The sequence below is a fragment of the Strigops habroptila genome, chromosome 2 (genome assembly GCF_004027225.2).
Source record: "Strigops habroptila isolate Jane chromosome 2, bStrHab1.2.pri, whole genome shotgun sequence".
NCBI lineage: Eukaryota > Metazoa > Chordata > Aves > Psittaciformes > Psittacidae > Strigops > Strigops habroptila.
Window position 1 is genome coordinate 100,313,453 of NC_044278.2, and position 19,798 is coordinate 100,333,250.

Consider the following 19,798-nt stretch of genomic DNA (forward strand, 5'->3'; position numbering starts at 1 on the left):
TGAAGCATATTGTCGTCTTGTAGCATTTCATTCTTGTTTGAAAACATCTTTCTCAAGTCAGATGTTGGATACCTTATTTTACTTTTAGCATCTGAAAGTATTTTTAAACATAGTGAAACATTTTCTGGTTGAAGTTGTAGGAAGGTGATCAGAAGTGTCCCTGAAATGGTCAGGATCTGACTTCTCATTTTAAAAGCACTTATTTTTCATGTGTTACAAACACTTGAATGACGAAATTACTGGTAATGGCTTTTCTGAGTTCATACCACAAAAACCAAGCTTGCAGAGATTGAAAATGACTCAAATGGAACGATTCAGCTTTGTCCTTAGGTACAGAAAATCTTGTGGAGTTTTTTTTTTCTCTCTCATTTTTCCTAGAAGTGATGTTTGAAAACAAAACCACAATGTGGCCTTTTTGTGCTAGGAAGTCTTTGTTGCTTTTGCCAAGAGAGTTGGAGGACACGGCCAATGTGGCATCACAGGCTTTCAGTACACAAAAATATGTCTAATTGGGACCATTTTAGGAGGCCGTAGTGTAAATGGAATCAAATCTCACTGTCTCAAACTCTCCAGAAAAATCCTTTCTGTCTGTTCCCTTGTTCTCAGGCTTTTAATTCCTAAAACCCAGTAGAGGCCTCTGTCTTGGCTGCATTGGCTGTAAACGACCGTCTCACATGTCCGGGTAGCTTCCCAGCACTGACATACGTAATCAAGATCCTTACAGCAAGTCTCACTTCGCAGGAAATTACTTTGGGAGAATCCGTTGTTGTCTATGCCCAAAGCTGCCTAATGTACTGCCAGATTGTGTTTTTCTTTTATGATTTCTCCCTCTGTAAATCATGCTGAGAGATCTGGAGGACCATGGTGATAGAAATATGATTAGTAAAGATTCTTGTGCATGTGTGTGATGAAAGAAAACAGGTTTGTCAATAGCATAACTTACCAAAAAAGCAAATGGGTATTCTTTGGGTTTCTGAAAGGTCAGGGAGACAAAGTTTCATACCTCAAGCATGCTGAATTTTTCTCAAAAAGAGTGTTTACTGATTTAAAAAAAGAAATTTTATGCTGTGAAATAGTCACAAACCAGATGTCTTTGCTTTCTCATCAGCCAGTGTGAGGATGGGCGAATCACACACTGACTGGCACCACTAATTCATGCCCATTCACCTAAGTGCTTTTTCGAAATAAACCTCTGATGTCTTGATTATGGCCAGTTAAGCTCCAGAGCAGTTCCTCAGATAAATTGTCAGCATGTAAGCATTTTTTTCTGCTGATGTTTGAAGCAGGGCTGTGCAGAAGAGCTTTGTCTTTTCCTGTTGCTTAGAGACAATCTTCTCCTGTGATAAGAAGTACCTTTCTTTATTTTGATGAATCCCACCTTAAAATCTCTGGGAAATTCATGATACTTTGCAAGGGGTGAGGTAAGCATTCAGTGTTGTTTGGAGTTTGTTTCGTTGCAGGAGGCCAGAGGCCTTACGTATAGGGATGTGTTGTGGAAACTTATTTGGTAGAAATAAAAGAGGGACACTTGTTTCCTCCCAAGCTCCAGGCTGCACTACTATAGCCAGTAAAAAACTTGCAACAGAAGAGCTGCTTTGTGGAGAGCTCTGCTTGTCTGTTTTCATAATCTTTGCATATAAATATAAGAGCTAAGTTGCTATAGAGTGTTTAAGGCCTGGCATACTTCACTCAACACGCTTTCTATAAAGAGGCTTTTGGATGTTGGGAGTGTTCTGGCCATACTTAAAACATTTCTGCATTTAGATGCTGCTTCTTATTTTTGACCTGGAAATGTATTTTGGTCAGACCTTAAAAAGATTAATATTTGAAGCATGTCAACTTTGAGATGCCATACATCCTACTGCATTTACCTTGATATATTTTATGTAGTCTCAGATCCTGCCTGCTCATAAACAGAGTGTTTGGGAATACAGTAGTCTTGTCAGATAAATTACCCAAAATACTCACAGACCTGCCATTGAGATACGATGGTGGAAAATCTATACCTATGGCTGCAGCACAGTCAGTGCGTTAAGTACTGAGAGACAGAAGAAATTTCACCCTGGCCAGTGTTCCTACCTGATTTCATAAACCGCAACAGTCCAGCTAGAGCACTATTTGGAAAGAGGCCCTTGAAGTTTTAGGCAATACAGGATGTGTTCTTGGCCATTTACTGTTCCCCAGTCCAACGGTAAGCTAGCACTTGGCTGGGTATTTGGGGAATGCTCTGTTTCCATAGGTATTAGTGCTTGAAACCATCAAGTGTTCCACAGGTCTTTTACAAGAGGAGTGATTACATCTTGTCGGCAGAAATTAATCTCACTGTTTAATTTGGGAACCATATTGCTTCCGGTCTTTGTGTTGTTACGCAGGTAAATAGCTGCTGCATTTTCTGACCAGGGTGGCAGCACATCTCCCTGACGTGTGTGGGGGCTAATAGCGGTGGTGACGATGCCCCTCGGGGTTACTTTCCAGGTTTGCTTGTGACTTGAGGTCATATTAAACAGTGCAAGCATATAGCATCAGAAATCCAACTTTTCTTAGCAGCAGGAGGAATCATGAGCCAGTCCCTGGGTGCACTGGGTCTTGAGGCAAATGCTGATGCTGAACTTTTTGCTCTTGTTCTGTCCTTTTTAAGCCTTTTATGTACAGAAGGAAATTAGCACTCCATATGATTATTATCTGTTAGTGGTGGTTTTAATTATGGATTTTCAGGACACCCAGTTAACTTTTTAGTGAAAACAGAGGGGGTTTTCCTTCCTTGAAGCAAGCCAATAATTCACATTTTAATATAAACTTTTTAAAAAGTTTGACTTATGTGGAAATTACAAGAATTTTTATTTCTGAGCTCTTTGAAGCATTTGAACAAACTAATAAAATACCATGCCTTTGGCATGCACAAAGTGAACCTCATGTTAAACAGGGCTCCTGTCACTGCAGTGACAGGTGTAAGTGCCATTTTCAGGCCTCTGGAGATGCTTTGTCCCATAGGATGGCCTTAGTGGGAACTTATGGCCATGCTCTCCCAGATCCCAGCCTGCAGAAGCAGAGGGGCAAGGAGGAGATGCTGCTGAATCAACCAGGGCACCATGGGAAGGAAAAAATATTGAGCACCAGAGCTTGCTGAAGAGTGTTGGGAATGAGGATGGGATTTATCACCTGGTTCGATCAAACCAAAGCAAACTGCTTTGGGCTGGGCTCTGAGAGCCCGTGCTTTGCAGTAAGGCAAGAGGGTAGATCAGCAGTCTTTCGGTGTCATGATGAGTAAAGCAGAGAGGCGTTGCTTAACTTTCATAAGTGAGACTCAAGCTGTAGAGTTTAGAGTTGAAAAACATTTATATTGGCTATTAAAGGCAACACATGTGACACAGAGATATGCCATGTAAACTCCAGAGATTTTCCAACAGGAGAAAGACTTAAAAAAGCTAAATGAGTACCAAGTATAAATGAGAGAGGTTTTCCTGAAAAATAAGTTAGGTAATACATATTTTGATCCTTCAAAGAATGTGTTTTATATTAAAATACAAACGTGTATGGCTTTCTGATAGGGTGGAGATAGTACAACTGTCCTACTTTACATAACCACTGCAATAGTAAATGAATGACAATAGTTCAGGATGTGTTTGGGAAATGGTAATCTTAGGAAAGAGCATATACCTCATGAGAACTGCCCAGGAAAAAATCACCACTCAATATTATCATTGTAGTTATCTCTTAGATGAGGAGTTTTCAAATCGCTTTTTTATTTTGATTTTGCATTGAAATATCCATTTTGATGCAGGGTTTCAACCAGTAATAACCTGAATATTATTTTTCCTTTCCCTTTGTCTTTTTTGCTGAAAGCATATCTGCATTAAGCAGCACTTTCTATTCCCTCATCTCTATAACTTTTCAAAATCTCATAATCTTCAGGAAAAAATATGAGTGTGTTTTAAGGGGGAAACCTGAAGATAGGGTTCGCCTGTTCCTGGTAGCACAAAATAAAACCTTTGCCTCCTGTTATCCTCAGGAATCTGCCAGGTTAGTGGAGGACATGCAATAGTAAAATGGGATGAAAGGCAAGCGGCAAGCGGTGGGGCACTGGCTCCATGTGCCCTTCCTCTGCAGGCAGTTTGGCTTGCGGCCATACAGTGGTTATCAGTGCCGTGGTAGCATGATTAGGGGATAGCAGCAGGAAATGCTGGCATAATCTGAAAGGCTGGCAGTTGAGAGTGATGGAGGAGATCAAAGGCTTGAATGTGTTTGCAGACTGGAGAATAATTGCAAGTCGCTTCTAAAACATGGCCTGCCATTGGCTTTATCCAGCAATGTGTTTCCACAGGAGAAGTGAGTATGTGGCCCCGTGGGGCCCCATCTGCAATGCTGCACTTCATTCTCGTTCCTCATGATCCAGCCCCCACTGAACTTGCATCAATGGATTCAGAAAAGCTGAAAGAGGGGAAATAATAGCTTGTTTTATCAAAGGAGACTGAAACAGGACTGTGTTAAATCTCCAAGACAAGGCTGCTGTCGTTGCATGCAACTGGGCAGGAAAAAAGCCTTTGAGCTGTAGGGCCACGTAGCCCAGCTGTGAAGAAGTTTCAGCTGAAAATGGAGGTCCTGACCACCAGAGGAGGAAGGCTGCAGAGCAGTGGTGGGGAAGAGATGGAGGGAGATGTGAGTGCTCATCTTCAGAGATGAGTGTCTTTATCTTGCTCATCTTTCCAGCAGTTCCGTTGTACCTGTTGTTTTTTCTCAAGAGGCTCAAGGCACTTCCGAATCTATGTAGCAGCTCATGCATGCTGTCTTAGCAAAGCAGTATCTGACAGCAAGAAGAAATAATGTGTTCTTGAGTATCTCAGAGTTTTAAGATGCAAAATACAATGTATTTAATGATCCTGTTTACCACATTATAAGCAAATACACTGCTGCAGAGTGCCTTTAAACTATTAACACTTTTCCCCTGTCAGCCTCATGGTAGAAGGCTCAACATATTAATTTATCCAGTGCCCAAAAAGAGTCCAGGGCCGAGCAGGCATCACCATCTGAGTTGCATGGAGAAAGCCAAGCTTTTCTATTTACAAGTTGTTGGGGAACAATGTCAAGTAGTTTATTCTTTCTCCTTCCTCCCCAGTGCAGTTTTGGGGAACTAAAACTATTTCTGAACTTGGTGTTTCAGCAAGGTCAGAAAAACAAGGGGATTGTTGGACTTGAGACTTCCTGATGTCCTTTCCAACCTGAATTACCCCAGGGCCATGTGATTTTATGATCCAGCTTTTTTAAGGACAAGGCAGGGCAGACCTTCGCCAGAACGTTCACGTGGAGCTCTGCGGTTGCTCCCTCTGCCATACTTTCATCACAGGGTCTGTGAGTGCTGAAGGTCCTTGGATGAAGTCCTAGCTCCTTGCAAAGCAGCTCTTTACATCAAGGTGAAAGGTCTTGTTCTGACACAAGTTCACCCACCAAAATGTTTGCTCATGTTTCTTCTGGTGGTTCCCCCAGCTGTCCGCAGAGGGATAGGCTACAGGTCAGAAGGCCCAAGTGAAGATCTGCGTGGTACCCAAAGCTCTTCCCTGGCAGAGCATTCTTGCCTGTTGAACTTCTGGGCAAGAGGGTCATTCTCCCAATTGAATCAGTAGGTTTCCAAGTCTTTCACTTCATATGACGTTTTCTAATACCTATTTAAATGGTAATGGGACTAATTAGGAATCTGACCTGTGGAGCCACAGTTTGGGAAGAAGTGTCCGATTTTTTTTATGGTATCCAGTCTCAGCAGATCTCACAACTATCTTCAGGTGAGGGACCAGTGCGGGCTACAGTATCTGCCCAACAGTGGCAGAAGGAACTAGTCTAATGTCCTTCATCCCCGGGATGACATCTGTACTACCAAACAAGGAAGGGTCAGGGATCCCACAGACAGGGAACATAGACTGACTCACGTTCACAGTGCTTAGGAGAAGGTTGGTAGGTGTGGTCCAAAACAGAGCCAGAGAGAGAACCAGCAGTGCAGATGATCCGACTCCCAGCACCTGAGCTATTCAATGGCTGTCTTGTGTGCAGCCATACTAGGCTACTATAGGGCTGTGTTCACAATTAGCAAAAAGTGTGGCCCAAGAGGAGAAGATTTGCAGAGAGAAACAGTCCTGATAAACCAACATCTATGCTACCACATTTTGCTGCTTTGTTGTGGATTTACTCTGTTTGGAGCCTGTGAACTGGACACTCATTAATGGTGGGAGCAGATCTTCCCATTCATCCCGAAGGAACTCAGTGCACTGTCTGGAACCAAAGCACATGGAGGACACTGTAGAGAAAATACATTTCTTTTCACCTGCAGCAGGCTTTTTTTCTTATTATTCGGGTGATAGTCAACATTCTCAGGGCAGAGAAAGAGCAAATCTTGCCCTCTGTGCCATAAACATTACTCCAGGCAGTAGACAAAATGCTCCATCCAGCACATGTCACATTGTGGTATTGAGCCTTTAATCTCCTCTTACAGCCTTTGCTAAAGATTCAAAATTCTGTTATTATTCAAATGGGGTATGTACTACTGATTGGTCTCATTTATGGATTTTCAAGTATATTTTAAAGGTCAAGCAAGTAATTTTAATCAGTCATGTGTTTTTTGACAGCTGATAAGTATAGAATGTACAGCAGCACCTGGAAAGCAGATTTATTGTATTTGCTGTTACATATTTGGATTGGGCACAGGGATGGTGCTTCTCCCCTGCTGGTTTCACTCTCCATCATCAAGTTATGGCACTGATAAACCAGTGCATCCACAGGAGAGCACTGTCATCGCAGCTCTTCAAATCTGAGTCACAGCTGCTTGGACAGGGGCCCAAGACCCGTGTCTTACAGCTGCTGGTTAAGAGAGTAGTAGCTGCATCAGAACGGTGCTGCCCTTAGCTCAGAGCATTCCTGGCTGCTTAATCCATAGCACTTTCTGCTAGGCTGCCTGGCTACTAACCATTTGGAAATTAGTCTGGCATAGCTGTTCTCAAATTCTTGTGTGCAAGACAGTCATGGAGTGGTTGTGGAGAGCTGTTGGACTGCAAGCTAACAACTGACAGTCCTCACACTGTCTGCAGAATTGTAAGCAAAGAAAATGAGAATATTTTCTCATTCAGCAAAAAGCAGTCACAGACTGAGAGCAAGGCTTGAACTCAGGTGTTGTAACATCATCTTCTGCCATGTGAACTAAAGGGCTAACTGCATCGCTTATGGGAGCAGTAATACATACAGGGACAGGCAGCAAGGCTGACCATCCCCAGCATGAAACAGATGAGATTCTTCAGCTTAGGAAAAAAAGAGACTTAAATGGGATCTGACAGAAGCCCATGAAGTCATCTATCGTGTGGAAAAAATGAGCTTGGGAGAACTGCAGGGCATGTAATGAAGTGGTTAGAGAGTCAGTTTAAGTAGACAGAAGTGCTTTTTTTGGTGGTTTTCCACTAGGTTTTTGGAACACTTTAGGGTTGGGTGGAAGAGACTCAAAAAGTGATGAGATGATGCACTCATACAAAGCTGGTGACGCAGTAGTCCAGCTCCAGCAGCTGGCTGGGGAAGCCCCAGGGTCCCTGCTTGCTGGAAGCCAAGTGGCACACCTGGGGAAAGCTGCTTCCGCACACGCTGCTCTTGCACCTTCCCTGAGCTGCTGGTGGAGGTGAAACTCGAGGGGTCCTTCATCGAACCTATGGTGGCAACTCAGCTGCTCTTCAGCATGGGCAGTGGTCAGAGGAACCCTGCATACCACTGGGACAAGATGAGCTGTAAGTGAGGAAGGAGCTGGTTTTAGCCCTGGTTTTAGTCACTTTCAGCTGGGATGTGTGTCTCACAATAGAATAACCCAACAACCCCGGGATTTTGCAGCCTATTCAGACTGTATCCAGATCTGCCCAGTCATTTTTAATTTCCACAGCACAGTTTCTTAAGAAGATCTGGAGGGCGGAGGATTAGAACAATTTACAGTTTACAGAAATGCGGGTCTGTTTTGCTCTGCTCATGGGAACAAAGTTCGTAGCGCTGGTTTTATGGTACCACCTTGCTTTTATACTCCACGCTTTGTTAAACATGATAATGAGTTCAGCGCTGTGTAGTGCACTTAGTGCTGTGCAGAAAATAAAAGTATTTCCTGCCCACACTTCAAAAGAACTGCTATGATGGTAAAGGCTCTTTCAAGCTTAGGGCTGCTAACCTAAACACTGTGTATGCTGGGTTAGGCTGTCAAAAAGCTCTGTATTGCAAATGTAAATTTATCTTTGTAAGAATGACAGGCTCCTGTTCAAAGCAAAACACTGTATAAAGCAGTTCACTGAGGCAGTATGTTTTGCCATATTCCCCCTCTGGAACAGAGAGGAGTTTTGTATTACATTAATCAGCTTCTAAGCCCTGAAGGTCACAATTATCTGGCCACTATTTTTTCAGTATTAGTGATTTTAGTACATGATTAACTTTCATGTGTGCATCATTAAGATGAAGAATTGTTTTTGAAGTTTCAAATAGAGCAGCTGGTCTTAGCTGTAGTATTTGCCATACTTGCTCAGCCACTGTTAAAAGGGATGATTTATAGAAAATCCAGCTGTGAGTTTTCGTTTCTTCAAGAGCAGGAGGCGGGACTAGAAACCAACCTAAAACCAAGCGGAGCATTGATCAGAGTAGAAATGATGTAGAGCACAGCTCCGCAGACAACAGCTAAGCATCGTGGAAGTATTAGCTGGCAGCGATAAGGAGGCGGAAGCAGCACTCGGTGACAGAGGAGCCATCTGTCAGGAACTGGGAATCCGATTTCAGGAGAGCAGAAAATGAAGTACAGAAGAAAGTGATTTTGGTTCAGAGGTACAGTGAAGCCCAAGGATATCTGTGGACAGTAAGTTTCTATACTGTAGCAGGGATATTTAAATACAGCAGCTAGTACTGTTTGGAAGAGCTTTTCAGCTTTGAAAACAGACATAAATAGCTCCTTTATAAAATAGCTTTTGCTTAAAGTTGTTTTATTTATTTTTAAGATGTAAATAAGCTTATCTGTTTGAGGTGGTTTGTTTAAAAACTTGTAAACAAACTTTAAAACTGCTGGTGTCCATCACTTCAGAGGGTGGTTTTGTTTAATAAGGTCATCTCCTGTGGAGGATAAGATTTGTTCATAAACTTTCTGAAAAATATCTTAGAAGAAAAGACTGCTTTGGCCCCAGTTGCGAGGTGAAAAAGGGTAGGCAAGAATATTTTTTCTGGAAAGGGGAAAGGAGTTCCCACCCAAATAGATCTAAACTAACTGGAACTACAGTGTATAAACACCCCGGGGCTAAATCCTACCCTCATTTACACTGATGTAAGTCAGGTTTGAGTCTACTGCAGTTAATAAAATTACTCCTGATTTAATTAAGGGTAGAATTTGGTTGCACATTTCTTAATAATGAAAAAGCCCCATGATTCTTTCCAAAGTGCATTTTATGTTAACAGATTACTAAGGACTTGCTTTAAAATATGTTAAAATTAATTGTAAACTCACATTGTGATGCATCTTTTGTCATGTATTTGTATCCTTCTTGAAACTAGCACAAAAGGCAGCATGAGATACTGTAAGCAATCCTATTATTTCTTATTAGCAGGTTCTCAGATAAGGTTTGCACTGCTCATGATTTCATGCTTGTTTCAGTTCAGTGGCTCATATTTGGGGTGATGTGCTTTAATCCCAAAAAGGTTTGTGAAGCTCCAGCTGGGAGCAATAAGGCAATATTAGCTGTAGCAGAAAAGCGTCAAAGTTCTGTACAAGACCCCAGACTGTATTATTGGGAATGAAACTGTTCTATTACAAACTGTACAGAAAAAATTACTCTTGTTGCAGTGGTTTTAATGTATAACTTAGAAGCAGAAGCATTGGCTGCTGACAGGAAAAAAAAAAAAAAACCAAAACAACAAAACCAACAACCAAAACCCACTCACTATTATGGCCCAATATGGATGACAAAACACTGTAGCATGTGTGGGAAAATGGCTACAGTCCAATGTCTGGAACCATTTATCTTCTGGTAGAGTCTGGAAGATGACTGTTTTATGTATTTTACAGAAATCCCTGCTGATTGATTTCATTTACTTAGGAGGAGGGGGCACAGTGACTGATGGCGGGGACAACTGGGGAAAACAAAGTGGATTCTTTGCATTATCCCGACATCCTGTTCTGGTTAGGGTTGCTGGCACCTTCGGAGGGAACCAGAGTCTGTTGGGCAGCCCGTTATGTCCTGCCACTGCGTTTGCTACTACACATAGCCAGAGGTTTGCTGCTTCTTTCTGGGTCCCAGTGAGCTGAAAGTTGCGGGTTCTGCTTCCACTAGCACCAGGCACATTTTGGAAATTATGATTTGCAGAGGTCTGAAGGGCAGTGGACAGAAATGGGTACAGGTCTCTGGAGCCTGCTGGTAGTTTGGCTGATATGGTAGGCACTGCTATTGAAGAGGGAGGAAAGAATTTGCAAAAGAGGAGAAGTCTGTTTTCAGTGTGCAGGGCTTGCTGGAATAGCTCATCCCACTTTGGCGCAAGAGGTCTGTACGCTAGAATGTTGATACAGTTTCCTTCTGACGTTTGTTGCTAAAATAGTCACAATTCCTAGTGTTTCTTTATTTGTCAGGAATAAAGAGCCTGTCAAGCACGGTAGAGACAACAGGGATATACTGTACATCAGTGTCTCTCCTTTACCTTAACTGTTATTTTAAAGTGTGTTCTGCCTGCCTGTCCATCAAGGTGTTTGCCTTCAAATCAATTGGTCTCACATCACCGCATTACAGTTGCTTGTTATATACTAGGCATATCTACAGACATTTCCTTTCATGTTGCAGGGAATCAGTGCCAGCATTTTCCATATGATGAAACAAGAGGGGGGGATATGTTTCCTATTCAGTACACTGCTACTGTGTTGAGATTTAACAAAAATGAGGAGAAAATGGATTTTTCAATTGACAATACTACTACATTTTGTGCTCTTCGATATCTTCACAGGGTGCTTTACTAATGGTTACAATACTAAGTCCAATGCAAGGTCACATAAAGCTGGGGAAAGGGAAGAGTATTGTCTCACCCATCACATCCAGTTTCCCAGATATAACCACTTGGTATAGTCAAGACATTCTTCATTGACAGAGTGGGAAAGAAAGAAAGATCAATCTTCTACTTTACCCCAACTGCCAAGGAAGCTTCACAGATTTATCAAGTATATTTATCAAATCAGTAGGAGCTGTTAAGCACTGTGCTTAAATAATATCCCAAGAATAAACCCAGCACCACCTCCCTTCTGAACAGCATCCTGTACTATTGCCCTGTGGTGTCATTCAGCCCAGTCAGGTCATTTGGCTTCACCGCTCATCATGCTGTCTTGATGCACACTCATTTTCTGTGTCTGTCTGTAGAAGATGTGCTTTTGGCTGGCTGTCAGACATCTCTTTGTTACGCATGGGTTGACCTCTGATTTGTAAGTTTATGGGAATTTAGGTTAATTGTAACCTTTTCTACTTTCTTAATTTTAGCTTCCTTTTCAGCCACCTCGTGTTTTGGTTATCCTCCCACCGAACGTTTTCTTGCTGTGACTCTCCCAGAGGAGTATCCAGTTTAACTCTTGATAAATTGAATTCAAGCCTTTCCTCCTTTTTGGTAGATCTAATTGAGGAGAGCAGTAGGTAGTGCTGTGGGTTTCAGGTGATGGTAGCAGTTCTTCCTTGGGTATGCCACTGAGCTGCCCTGGGACACAGAGCAAATCTAGTGCCTTGGTGACTTTTATAGAAGATCTGTCTTTATCATGGGGTCCTTGAGGGGGACTGTCTTCCCCCTGAAGGGCTCTTGAGAACCCTTAATGAGATAGTGCTGGTAAACAGACCCAGTGTAAGTCCAGTGTCTTCCTTTAATCTTGCATTTGGGCAGGAGGAAGAAAGAGTGGTCTAAGCTGATGCAAAACTGGTTTTTTGCCCAATGGGACTGCATTCTCTTGGTGGTTTGGAATAGGTTTGGGGTCTACCAGCCCCCAACCCTTACTCTTCTGTAAGGATTAGTAGAATGGTGTGCCCAGGCTCCAGTCATTTCAGTTACTGCCTGCACAGTCCCTACATTTCTATTAGTCACCTTTTAAGTCTCTCCATTACCTGGAAGCATCCTTCATGTAACCACCACAAATGTGCCTTCCTGCGTGCACTACTTCTGACAGGTAAAATATCTTAGAACATATTTTACACACATTGCACATTATCCCATTTTTTAATGATTTTGTCCTTTTGTACTTTGTGATATAGTATATGACAGGCATAGGCTGGGTGATAGAGCTACAGCTGCCTCTTGTTTTCTTACCAGATATTATTAAAAACAAAAAATTAGATTAAAAAAAAGAAGAAGAAGAAGAAGGGAGCTCTGCAGGCTGTGGAACGTTATAAAACCTCCCACTGAATGTCTGTACAGGACATACAGCAACAGCAAAGCTGTTATGTACTAAATGAGTTTGGAGTAGGGGCCAACTGAATGCAATGCGCAAGTGATTTACTTATTCATTTATAACCCTGACCTAGAATCATCAATTTTTGCTGTCTTGTAGCAAAGATGACTTTCTGTGACCCTTTAAAGCCTTCAGCATTAAGTGACATTAAGTTGATGGCTACTTGTTTTGTACCTTCAGTGAAAAATTATGCATAAATCAAGTAAGCTTTGCTTGTAATGTACTCATAATCCTCACAAGCAAAACTCCCACCCAGATCTGGTGATCGAGCATGGTTTCTTGAACTCAGCAGAAAGGTCACTTTGTAAAAAATATGGGGATATAATAGTCAGGCCACCCAGGCAAATTTTTTTGGCTAGGACATTGCTTTAATTAAGTGATTGTAAATTGAAATAATAATAGGATTCTGATTTAAGCAGATAAAAGCCAGGGGAGCTACATTAAGCTCAGTTTTCATCCACCAAACACATCCAGACCAGCTGAGCTCACTTGCTGTTTGAAGAACATTTTTGCACAGAGGGACAGACAGGATGGGCTGAGGTTGAGTCCTGAATGTTCTGGGGTTTGCATACTTAAAGCCAGCCCTTAGCATTGTTTTGTTCCTTAATTACCCCGGTTTGTTGATTTATTGATGCTTTTGAAGGCAAGAAGACTCAGTAAAACATAATCATCCTGTGTCACATAAAAGCTCCTGTTAAATCTGTGGACATTAGAGACAAAAGAAAAAGATTGATTGAGGGGACTTCTGTGGAGATGGTCTTCCACCTACAGGTAAAAACATCGGTAGCTGTCTTTTAAAGGTGCAATTGAGTTACCGAATTGCAAATGAAATGAAAAGTCGTGAGAAGTCATTGGTTAGGACTGTCTCGGTTGTTGAAATCTGCCAACACAGACAATAATTTGGGCAGAAGGTGACTGGGAACCAGTGGTCCTGCAGAAGGAGTCAGTGGCTGGAGCATCTTCATGGAGCAGGAAGAACTGAAGGCTGGATTTATCTATTTTGTATTAGATGGCCCTTCCATTTGGGTGTGGCTTTGGGGAAATGGGAATATTATTTGCTTTAGCACTTGTTACACAGGCTTCGAATGGGGGTGACAACCATGAATGGCAGACCTTTGCCAGCCATGTGCACTGGTGTACAGTTGGAAAGTCAACTGTACATCAGTCAACACAGTCAAGACAGTCAACACAATCCCACCTGGCTTAGTTTTGGGGAAATATTTGGAGCTTGCACACACCCTCTGCTGCCTGTGTCCCTGGGGACCCCATACCGGAACCCCAAACCCCAAGTCCAAAAAACACCTCTTCATCTTCTTTTCTAGCACAGCAGAGCATAGCATAGCATCCAGGCATTACTCCTTCTTTCTGCGTCTCTCCTGTGTCTGTGCATCCCAGCTGGTACACCTAGAGCAGTGCACAGGCCCCTGCTTGTCACAGAAGAAGGACATAGAAAATTGTTTGTTCAGGAGGTGTTAATTTGTCACATCCCTCCACCAGAGGCTAATGACCTACTTGGGCAGTTCTAATGTATTAATTTGGTTTGCAGGAATATGCACACAGATGACCAGGAGTGAATGTGGTAGATAGAAATGCAAGGATGTGTACCTTTCTTGTGCTTGTGAGCCCCTGAATTAAAAATATAGATGTATGTTAATACTTAGCACTTACGTAGTGCATTAAATCTCTGTAGGCCTGTAGGAACATGTATAAATTGTACATCCAAATTAATGGAAGAGGTAATCACACATAACAGTCAGTCTTTTCATCACTTTACCCAATGAGGAATGAAGATGATGTTTTGTTTGGGCTGTAATTGCTTATACATAACTGATAATACCATCCTATATTCTCAGTTCTTTGTAAAAACACCACGAGTTTGTCATTACAAGAACGTTTCAGACAGCTGCATAATGAGTTAAACTTCACTTTTTGCTAGACTGAAAATTAGAAGAGGCTGACCCAGATCTCAGTAGGATTCTCCATTGGATTGCTAAACAAGCTAAACCAGTTCATTTTAAAAAATTGGTTGAAAATCATCGTTCAGAAAATAGAGTCTTAAAAGCCTAGTTCTGATAATGAGCATGCTAGCAGACCTTTAAGGCAGCAGTCAAACACCCTCACGCTTCATTTTATTTATTTATATTACATTTCTATTGCCCATCCGAGCCTCCAGAACAAATTCAATAGACAGCTATAGTTCTGCCTTAATTCCTCAGCCCTGGTTGCTATGGCATCCAAGTTAGGACAGTATCTGTCAGCTCCAGGTGGCTAAGCATGCAGATGGGTGAAACATGAGCAGAAATTTAGGGAGCCATGAGGTGGTACCTCATGACCAAGGGGTATTGACTATAGTTTTTGCAAAAAGGGACAAGGAATTGTGAACATCACTGGGAAACCTGGCTTTATTTAGCTACAGTGAAAGAAGCAGCCTGTACCAGCAACATACATTTGTACTGAAAGACTCTGGTAGTGAGCTATGAAATAATTTAATGAAATGTTCAAATTAAATACAAAATTAGAGATTAGAAGTGGCTGGCTGATATCACCTGTAGTCATGCTCAATAGAATCCTGCCCTGTGATTCATTCCACTCAGCTGGGCGGGATTATAATAGCTGTTGAATAAGATGGCTGAACTGAGCCTTCAGGTTAAAGACATATATAATGAAAATTGTAGGTATTATGCAAAAAAAAATTATTCTTTCTTATTTACAGTCTTGGTACTCAGAATTTTTCCCATAATATAATACAAATAGGATCTACAAATTCAAATTTTTCAGTCTTATCTATGTTCAGAATCAATATTCAAATACTTTGGTAGAGTTTTCCCCCCATCCAGTTGTCACTGCTTTAAGTCACTTTAATAGCAAGAATTAATTTTCATTGAAAGCACTTTTTTCCCAACATTTCTTTGTTTCCAGTAAGAAAAGAACAGGAACAAAGACTACCAAACAAAATATAACTTGTCTAAAATCTCATAAAAGCTCTTACACAAGAATCTATCAAGCCTGGGAAAATATGTGTTCTTTTGTAAAAACATATTTTTCCTTGAAGTCACTGCTAGATTGCAAAAGTTCACATAACATATTGGTATGTGTGTGTGTTTATGTAAGACGGACCTCTGTATTTCACTTTCTGATGTCAGTGTTGCCTTGGCAACTGTGTTTTATTGATTAGTAGAATATATGTAATTTGTTTCAGAGCTGCATCATCTTACAAGTTCATTTTTCTTGGTGAGAAGTGGTTTCATTTTCTTATTCTCTGAGTAAAATTATTTTTATGATATCAGAAAAATCCTTTTGGAGGTGTTTTTGTGGATGTACACAAAACTCAATGGAGTTTGGCAAATGCATGCTGATAAAGTCATTAAATACTTTACCGATAGATGCATTTCTAAAGTTCTTTTGCTGTATCTGTTAACCTGGTATCTTATCTGCTGCTTCACTGGTAACCAACTGGAGATGCTGTCCATGCAGTTCCAGTTATTAGATACCTGCATGGTGGTTTTCCTGTAGAGATTTCAAATTCCAATTAGTAATACTTTGCAGGATCTCTTTGAACGAAGTGTTATTGTAGAATTTATTTTACATGTCAGTAAGCTAAGATACAGAAAACTTAGCCACACTGAAATATGACTAAGTCTGAAATAGTACTGAGAGTAGCTCCTGAAACTCATGAATATATTGTTTCATTTTCACACAAACTGAGCAGGGGAGAGGATGGAAAGGGTAGGTGGGATACCATGCCTCAGTTCAGATGGTGCCATTGTGTGATTACATGCACAGCTGGAAAGATCTACCTCGTTAAATTTACCAAATACCATCCTGCTTTTGGTTTTATCCTTTCACCTTGTGTTTATTTGTTTCATGGTTTATGAGTATCACAGGAGCCAAGAGCAGGCAGGGTGTACAACTTCCCAGATCAAATCAGGCAGGGGAGCAACAAGAAAAAAATAGGGAGGCTGAGAAGAAGGAGGAGGAGTACAAATAGCAGATGGAAAGTAATGGAAGCAGTAATGGAAGACCAGCCAGATGTTGATGTAAAAGCTGTCTTTTTTACGTAGAACTGAAAGCCTAGCCATCCTTACAGTCCTAATATTAACAATTTACAAATTATAGCAGCGATTGTATTTATATGTCATACAGAGTGTAAATGTTGGGAATGGGTTGTCAACACACATAGGAAAACAAGTCTGAAAATCTCTAGCACTTTCTTTAAATATAATAGTTCCTGACAATTAAATATCCCATTGGTTGTTATCTAAATATTTATCTTCAGCGAAATTACAAGAAGTCCACAGTCAGAGAAAACCCATGGTCTTCTGTTCTATGTCTTAAAGATTAAATTATGGTCTAGCTTTGAAAAAGAGCTCAGTTCCTCATTTTATCCTGTTTTAATTTTGTGGATAACTTTATAAAAAAAGAAAGAGAAAAGAGTCTGCCATTGATGGCAAGCAGGGACAAAGGCACTGTTACTAGATTGTGGTTTTGAAGTCTCTTTACCATGCTAAGTCAGAGACCATAATGTGAACTCATGTTTTTAATCTTTTGGATTAAAACATTCAACAACAGGCCTTCCTAGCAACAAGGCTCCACCTAACACAGAGCCTCATTTTCTTGCAAAGATCCTGAAGTTTTACATGGATTTTCTGGGCCAGTCTTTGGCAGCAACAACACTAATTTATTCCAGATGAAAGTCAGGCCCACTATAATTAGCAATACTATGGTATTTGTCTCAAAAATCAAGAAATGCTGGCATTTGCTAGACAGGCCATGTGTCTTGTGGAGAACCTAGTCAATTTAATTCAAGCTTTTAGGTACCCGGGGTTAAGCAGATGGTCCAGTCCATTTGTCATAGCTGCTTAAATTCCTTGTACAGTCTAAGGAGAGCAGCAGTTGCTTACTGAAGACCTGTGGAGGGAGCTTGGTTCCCCCTCTCCATCCATCCACCCACCCGAGGATGATTCAGTCTGCCTCATTCAAGTAAGTATCTCTTCCATTGGGAATATAGAGGAACAATAGGAAATAAATGCTGGCACCTCCATGCAGTTGGGATCCATTTACTCATTTGAAGATGGATGTGACTTATCTTCCTCTTGCATAATAACCCAAGAATTAAAGCACTCATCCCAGAGAAAGGAGGTCCTGAGCTTTAGTTGGTCTGAGTGGGTTTAGCTGACATCTTCTACATTTAACTCAGAGGAGCGAAATTCATCCCTTTGTAGGATGACCATCCGTAAGTCTCCATGCTTTTGTTTCTTATCCTTTTAATTTCTGCCTGTCTGAGGACTGTAAACTCTGTAAGGGACTCTGTAAATGTTTGTCACTGAATATTTGAGCATCACTGACTGTTGCGAGGTTCTAATTTTGGCCGAGGTTTGTAACGAAATATAAAGAATAGTAATTATTGTGCAAACTTCTCCCTGTGCGCCACAAAAATGCTGAGTGAAAGCTTTATTCTGGTAGAATGCATTACATGTCTTTGGTTAGTATTGGTAGAAGGTGGGCTTTGGTTGTGACATGGTTTGTGGAACAGAGGATGAGTCTCCGGTGATGCTGGACTTGATGTGTATTTAGGGAATGGCTGGTTGCTTCTTGGTTTTCTATGGGTATCATTATTTCCTCATTTTTAGTTGTCTCTTCTAGGGACATTTGTGCTGGAGCTTACTAGATCTATGGCACTAGGAAATGTGGTGCACTAAGGTCCTTTCTTGCAAATGACTCTTTAAGGAGCTTTTTTGGACCAGGGCAAGTACTAGCTTAGGACAGAGGTAGGCTGCAGAGCTCCTACTCAGCCCCTCAGCATCTTCTTCTCTTGGAGTTTCTAAAGAAGGAAGCGGTAGGAGGGACAGGGCTGTGAGCACAATGTGAGGGCGTTATGCTGTGAGGACATTATGCTCTCACTCCTGCAACACTGGTGAAGAATGCAGCAGTGATTATGTTCCTCTGATGAGTCAGTCTGAAGCTGCCAAAAGTTGGAGCAGCCCCATTGCCCAGTGATGAGTAGTGGTTTTGACCTTTATTCCTATATTATAGAATATTGTAAAATTGAGCTAAATGAATTGCTGAGCACTGGCATCAGCACAGCCTAGTTTCTTACAGATTTTCCTCCCCCCTCCGCATCACTGAAACCAAGTCCTTACTTCCCCTTTTCCATGCCGCTCCCCAGATCTCTCTCCCATTCCTCAAGTATTTGTTGGGAAAGTGTTACATACACTGTGGCTGATGCAGAGTGCTGCGTACTCTTTAGCCAGCTGCCTGCTGCTTCTCACCATGGATAGTGGGTCACCCCACAAATGCCTTTTCCTTACTGGAATACTAAGTTTTTCTCAACCAGCTTTTCTAAAATGTAGCATCTTTGAGACCTGGCATTTGACTGAAATAGGCCAATAGATTCTGAAATTATATTAGCGTGCAGGGGTGTGTCCCAGAGATACAGGTGGTAAGAATATTATTTCCTTAGGCAGCAATAGTACAAATACACTGTAATGCAAGCAGAAGTTAAAAGCGTTATGAGGAAATAGTAGGTGAAGGTCTATGAGTTGTGTTTTGGAGACAGACATAAAAGGAACACATTTTTAGGTTTGCCATAAAACCTTTTAAATCATTATAGTGAAAAATTGTTGAGCAAGGCATCATAATGAAAATATGGGACTCACCCTGCCAGTTCATCCCTTGTTTATTCCAGCCCAGCAGAGGGATAGCCAGTGATGAATTTGGTCTGAGCTTGTCAAACATTGTAAACAACTATACGGCTTATAGGTGGCTAAAGTTATATGAGTACACTGCACCTATAAAGTGACAGTTATTTCGGTCATCTCTTATTTTGCTATCTTTAAAAGTATTATTAACTTCTATTAAACAACATTTAAAAGAGAAATAAAGTAAGATTTGATAGTCTGAAGACTGCTTTTTAGAAAAAGATTCTGGCTATGGTTAGGATGCAGGATTTTAGGAGAAATGTAAAGTCAGAAACTAAAACTGTTTCTAAATATACCCAGTTGTGCTTTTTATTAAAGCGAGTTGTTCGTAGCTAGAAGTCCCTATAATTACTGTGAAAGCATGCACCTCTGATGTATGCAACAACAACCTACTTATATCACAGCTTGGAGTCAAGGTAGATGCCCAGTACTGTGTGCTGTTAGTTCTTGGTGGCTTTTACAGCTATTTCCAGTAGAAAAAAATTTTTTTGGGGAGAGAGGAGAGGGGAGGCAGGAGGGAGCCTGGCAGAAAGAATCTAAATATCTTACACATTTTGTATAATTATGAAATAAATTCCTAGGTAATTCCAAGGTAAAAGCCACCGTAAAGCTATGTATTATATGTCAGTTAAGGATAAGCTTACATCTTAGC

At 41.2% G+C, this 19,798-nt stretch overlaps 1 protein-coding gene across 3 annotated transcripts in view; it reads left to right on the forward strand.

The window, feature by feature from the left end:
* Nucleotides 1-19,798, forward strand: part of STARD13 (StAR related lipid transfer domain containing 13) — a 249,435-nt gene that overhangs the window by 166,408 nt on the left and 63,229 nt on the right. Inside the window, exon 1 of one of the 3 annotated variants that reach the window (XM_030475579.1) lies at nucleotides 8,495-8,848. The exons of the other annotated variants lie outside the window; for them this stretch is intronic. The gene's annotated coding sequence lies outside the window, so the exon portion shown is untranslated. Of the gene's footprint in view, nucleotides 1-8,494; nucleotides 8,849-19,798 lie in introns of those variants that run through there. 3 annotated transcript variants of the gene reach the window in all.